Source organism: Pelophylax lessonae, assembly GCF_965119305.1.
Source record: "Pelophylax lessonae genome assembly, chromosome: 9".
Lineage (NCBI taxonomy): Eukaryota > Metazoa > Chordata > Amphibia > Anura > Ranidae > Pelophylax > Pelophylax lessonae.
The window spans coordinates 7850475-7856771 of NC_138776.1; positions in this window are offsets into that span (position 1 = coordinate 7850475).

A 6297-nucleotide genomic window follows, 5' to 3' on the forward strand; every position below is an offset into this window, starting at 1 on the left:
CACTCTAGCCCTTTCCATTGTTTTTTTAGAGCCATTTTAGTGCCTGAAAGTTCGGGTCCCCATTGACTTCAATGGGGTTCGGTGTCCGGGTAAAGTTCGAAAAAAGTCCGGGACACGGACCCAGACTTTTTTTTCACATCCAGTTGTCCGCTCAACTCTAGTCTTGGCCATGGTGGAGAGATTGGAATCTGATTGATTGCTTCTGTGGACAGGTGTCTTTTATACAGTGTGGCAGGGCACATGGATCCGTGGTCGACGGAAGATACGTGTCACCGAGGTTCCTGGCCTCGGTGAGATAAGAGCCGGTAATTCTGTGTCAGCAGCAGCTAGTGCTGTTTGACATTTTTTTATTTTAGTGTGGCTGCAAAGCCGAATCCGGGCCGGCTCTTATTGGGAGCAGTTAAGGTATGGGTGGGTGGCTGCTCCCCACGCTCCAGGCCAGGTCTTGCCTGGGGTTTATAAGGCAGACAGTCTAACAGGTGTTTGAGAATTATCTCCATACACCAGAAGGCTGTGGAAGTGAGTGCTGAGGCTGGAAAAGTTACAAGCAGGTGAACTGACCCATTGCTGTGTGTGAACAGCACCAAAGATACACAGGTGAATGGACTTGTTGCTGTGTTTAAAACCTGCCTTAAAAGACTGTCGTTTTCCTTTTTGTTGGGTGTGAGTTAAACACCAAGAAAGACTGTTACTTTTGTGTTCCTGAAGTGTAAATAAAACACTCCTGATTTACTTGAAGAACCATCTGTTTTGCCTCTATACTGCACCCGCAAATCCTACCTACCAGAGCAAATCCCCACATTTGGTGCTCGGATGCGGGCAAGCGCAGTGAGGCTGGCGTAAGACGCCAAAATATTTTTGATCTGCTGAACGTGACTGTATATGTCCTATATTAAGCCTGCTAAGCTGCAGCCACAGGAAAAGATGGAGGAGTTGATAAGGCAGCTTACCCAGGCCAGTTTAGGACAACAGCAGGCCATAGAGCTACAGCGGGAGACTAACCTGCAACAGCAGAAAAGACATGAGGAGGCTATGCGTGCACAGCAGGAGACTAATCAACGGCTGCTGCAACATGTGTTGGCGTTGGAAAAGTCTGGGGTGTCTCGGGGAGTGCATGATGCCCGGAAAGCGGTCCGTGCAGCGATACCCAAGATGGCTCCCACGGATGACGTCGAGACGTACCTCGCCATATTTGAAAAAGTGGCGGTCTGGGAGAAGCTACCCCGTGACCAGTGGGCTGAGGTGGTCGCTCCCTTCCTGGCATCCGGACCCCAGCAGGTGTTTTTCGATTTGACAGATGACCAAGCTGCCGACTACCCGACCGTAAAAGGTGAGATCCTGGCGAGACTGGGCGTAAATGTCTTAGTCCGCGCTCAGCGAGTGCATCAGTGGGGCTACAAAGCGGCCGAACCGGCCAGGCCACAATATTACGATTTACTGCACAGATTGCAAAAATGGCTGCAGCCTGATCTGTTAAAGCCCACTGATATGCTGGACCGCTTATTGGCTGACATGTTTTGGAGGGCCTTGCCTTATCCCCTCCAGCACTGGATCGGCCAGGCTTCTCCTGACAATGCTCTGGATATGGTTGACCTGGTGGAGCGCTATGAGGCCACCAAGAACTTACAGGGATGTACAGGGGGGAGGGGGCCAGTCAAACCCCGGAAATCTCCGCCACAGACCCAACGCTTGGTGGCAATGAGACACACTCAAGACGTACTCCCTGAACGCCCGGCCCCAATAGTCTGCTGGCGGTGTCAGGAGCCAGGTCACGTGAGGGCTGAGTGTCCCCAACAGGACGAGCCTATGGAGACTAACTATGGACACCGCCACTCGTTGTATGCACGAAAGCTATGCGCCACAGGCACTGGTGAGGTGATAGACAGTAACCATCTGTGTCAGGTGGAAGTGGGAGACACTTTGGCGGTGGCTCTGCTGGACTCAGGAAGTCTGGTGTCCCTGGTGAGAACGGCGTTAATACGGCCTGCTGAATATACCGGCCGCAGAGTCGGGGTCGTATGTATTCATGGAGACTTAAAGGACTATCCCACAGCGCTGGTAACTTTGTCTACAGCGGCCGGCAAATGGACCCATGAGGTGGCTGTCGCTACCAAGTTGCCACATGAACTAATAATCGGAAGGGACTTTCCAGGTTTTCCGGCACTGTGGCCTACGGTTAAAGGGTCTGACAAGCCTGAGACAGGGACAACCCTAGCAGAATGGCCTGGTTCCAGTGTGAGGCCAGAGCCCTGGGAGCCTGAGTCCGAAGGGCCCTCGGTAGGGGTGACCACAGCTTCTGTGATAGAGGGGGACACGACCCCACTAAATGTAATGGTGGGAGACGTGGAGGACTTGCCATCCGGCCCTGAGTTGGCAGACCTCAATGTCTCCGGGGAAAATTTCGGGACTGCACAACACCGGGATACGTCCCTAAGCAGGGCCTGGGAAAATGTTGTAATCATTAATGGTAAACCAAAAAACCCTGGGGCTGAATTGATGTTTCCACGTTTTATTGTTCAACAGGAAATGTTATATCGAGTGAATCAAATCCGGGGTGAACTGGTTGAACAGTTGGTGGTGCCCATAGCGTACCGCAAGCTTGTTATGGAGCTTGCCCACCAACATGTTCTTGGGGGACACTTGGGGTGGCAGAAAACACAGGACCGCATACTACAGAGGTTTTATTGGCCCGGTGTGTTCAGAGAAGTGGAAGAGTATTGTAAGTCATGTCCGGTCTGTCAGATAACTAGCCCCCAGCCCCATTTCCGTAGTCCCCTGATACCTCTCCCGATAATTGAGGTCCCATTTGAACGAATCGCTATGGATCTAATCGGCCCTGTTCCAAAATCTGCCAGGGGTCACCAACATATTCTAGTCATCCTTGACTACGCCACTCGCTACCCGGAGGCGATACCCCTGCGACATACATCCGTCAAACTTATAGCTAAGGAGTTAATGGAAATGTTTTCCCGGGTGGGACTGCCTAAAGAGCTCCTGACTGACCAAGGGACACCGTTTATGTCCAAGGTTATGAGAGAACTCTGTAAGCTGCTCCACATAAAACAATTACGTACATCCGTCTACCATCCCCAGACAGATGGCCTGGTCGAGAGATTTAACCAAACATTAAAAAACATGTTAAAAAGAGTAGTTTCCAGGGATGGTAAGGACTGGGACCTGCTTCTACCCTATCTGATGTTTGCAGTGCGAGAAGTACCTCAGGCTTCCACGGGGTTCTCGCCCTTCGAACTGTTATATGGTAGGCATCCTCGCGGGTTGTTGGATATAGCCAAAGAGGCCTGGGAACAACAACCCACCCCCTACAAAAGTGTTGTTGACTATGTCACCCAGATGCAGGAACGGATGGAAAAGGTGATGCCCTTGGTCCGGGAACACATGGAGGCAGCCCAACGAGCCCAGAGTAGGATCTACAATCGACAGGCTAGGGTCCGGAACTTTAACCCGGGTGATCGGGTAGTGGTACTAGTACCAACAGTAGATAGCAAGTTCCTAGCTAGGTGGCAAGGTCCCTATGAGGTGCTCGAAAAGATAGGAGAAGTAAATTACAAAGTACACCAGCCAGGGCGGCGGAAGCCGGAGCAGGTGTACCACGTAAATTTACTAAAGCCGTGGAAAGATAGGGACTTGTCCGAGAACGACAGCCCCCAGCCAGGGTTTCTAGGTGAAAAGGGTCCAGCCCCTCCTCTGGAAGCCTGTGAAGCAGTAACCTTGGTAAAAGCTGCAGATAGCCTGTCCTCCAAACAGGTCCAGGAAGTCAGGGAGTTCATTAGTCGGAACACAGATGTGTTCTCAGACCTCCCTGGACGCACATCTCTAATCCTACATGATATCGTCACTGAGCCCCGGGTCAAGGTCCGGGTAAAGCCATATCGGGTACCCGAGGCTCGGCGACATGCTATTGAGGAAGAAGTACAACTCATGTTAAAACTCGATGTTATTGAAGAGTCTAAAAGTGAATGGGCCAGTCCTATAGTCTTAGTACCCAAACCAGATGGGACGTTGCGGTTCTGCAACGATTTTCGTAAGCTAAACGAGGTCTCCAAGTTTGACGCGTACCCTATGCCCCGAGTAGACGAGCTGATTGAGAAATTAGGCCAAGCCCGATATTTTTCAGTGCTAGACCTCACCAAAGGGTACTGGCAAGTACCCTTAACGGAGTCTGCCAAGGAAAAAACGGCTTTTGTTACTCCTCAGGGCCTATATCATTATAAGGTGTTACCCTTTGGCCTGCATGGCGCCCCTGCCACCTTCCAAAGACTAATGGACATAGTGTTGCGACCTCATCGTCAGTACGCCTCGGCTTACCTGGACGATGTCGTCATCCACAGCCGGGATTGGGAAAGTCATCTGCCCAAAGTGCAGGCGGTAGTGGATGCCCTTAGGAAGGCCGGGTTGACCGCTAATCCAAAAAAGTGTTCAATAGGATTAGAAGAGACTAAATACCTGGGGTATGTGGTTGGGCGAGGAGTCATCAAACCCCAAGTAAACAAAATAGAAGCCATACGTAGTTGGCCCCGACCAGTCACCACTAAGCAGGTCAGATCATTCCTGGGAATGCTGGGATATTATATGAGGTTCATTCCCCATTTTGCCACCTTAGCTGCTCCACTGACAGGGCTACTAAAGGGACGAAAGTCCGTCATGATTCACTGGAATGATAAGGCGGAAGAGGCCTTTTCCGCTTTGAAGTCGGCACTATGTGGGTCCCCAGTCTTGGTCACCCCAGACTTCAAGAAGGGATTTATAGTACAGACCGATGCCTCGGAAGTAGGTCTAGGGGCTGTACTATCACAGGAGGTCAATGGGGAGGAGCATCCTGTCGTGTACCTCAGCCGGAAGCTCACCCCAGCAGAGACCCGATACAGTATAGTGGAGAGAGAGTGCCTGGCTATCAAATGGGCACTCGAGTCTCTTCGCTATTATCTGTTGGGGAGGAAATTTCGTCTGGTGACCGACCATTCCCCTCTCCAATGGATGAGCCAGGCCAAGGAGAGAAATGCCCGGGTCACCAGATGGTTCCTGTCCCTTCAGAACTTCAAGTTCTCAGTGGAACACAGGGCAGGCCGCCTACAGGGAAATGCGGATGCCCTGTCTCGCGCACACTGTATGACATGTGTTCACCCCCTGAGGGTTGAACAAAGGGGGGAGGTATGTGGCAGGGCACATGGATCCGTGGTCAACGGAAGATACGTGTCACCGAGGTTCCTGGCCTCGGTGAGATAAGAGCCGGTAATTCTGTGTCAGCAGCAGCTGGTGCTGTTTGACATTTTTTTATTTTAGTGTGGCTGCAAAGCCGAATCCGGGCCGGCTCTTATTGGGAGCAGTTAAGGTATGGGTGGGTGGCTGCTCCCCACGCTCCAGGCCAGGTCTTGCCTGGGGTTTATAAGGCAGACAGTCTAACAGGTGTTTGAGAATTATCTCCATACACCAGAAGGCTGTGGAAGTCAGTGCTGAGGCTGGAAAAGTTACAAGCAGGTGAACTGATCCTTTGCTGTGTGTGAACAGCACCAAAGATACACAGGTGAATGGACTGGTTGCTGTGTTTAAAACCTGCCTTAAAAGACTGTCGTTTTCCTTTTTGTTGGGTGTGAGTTAAACACCAAGAAAGAATGTTACTTTTGTGTTCCTGAAGTGTAAATAAAACACCCCTGATTTACTTGAAGAACCATCTGTTTTGCCTCTATACTGCACCCGCAAATCCTACCTACCAGAGCAAATCCCCACAACAGGTAACATAGTAAAAAAAAGAAAAAAAACATTTGTGATCATTTAGGGGGCAGAAACTAGGAGTTAAGGCCCGTACACACGTACCGATCGTCGGCATACAAACGTCGGTGGACGAAGGATCTGCCGATTGTACGCGTGTTAGTATGGTGCCTCCGACAGATGTCTGCACACAATCCGCGGACAAAAGTCTTTCTTGCAAACATGAAAATTTTTGTATGCCGACACCAGAACGGACGATTGTTCGCCTGTCAGTACACAATTCGGCCGACAGACCGCAGATTTGCAAGACTGGGCATGCTCAGAAAATAGAAAACACAGGGAAAGTTAACCATTACATGACATCACTTCTGCAGTCGGCGGACAAAATTCTTGTGCTGTCCTTGTGCTGTCTTTGCACTTTTCAGCAGACACCGACATCCCGGGGAGAAAAGAGGAACATTTGTAAGCCGACCATCGGTACGTGTGTACGGGGCTTTACACCTACCCGGTTCTACCCTAACCATTTCATTACCGGCACGTAGTTAACCTTCCCCCACCATACTCCCATAC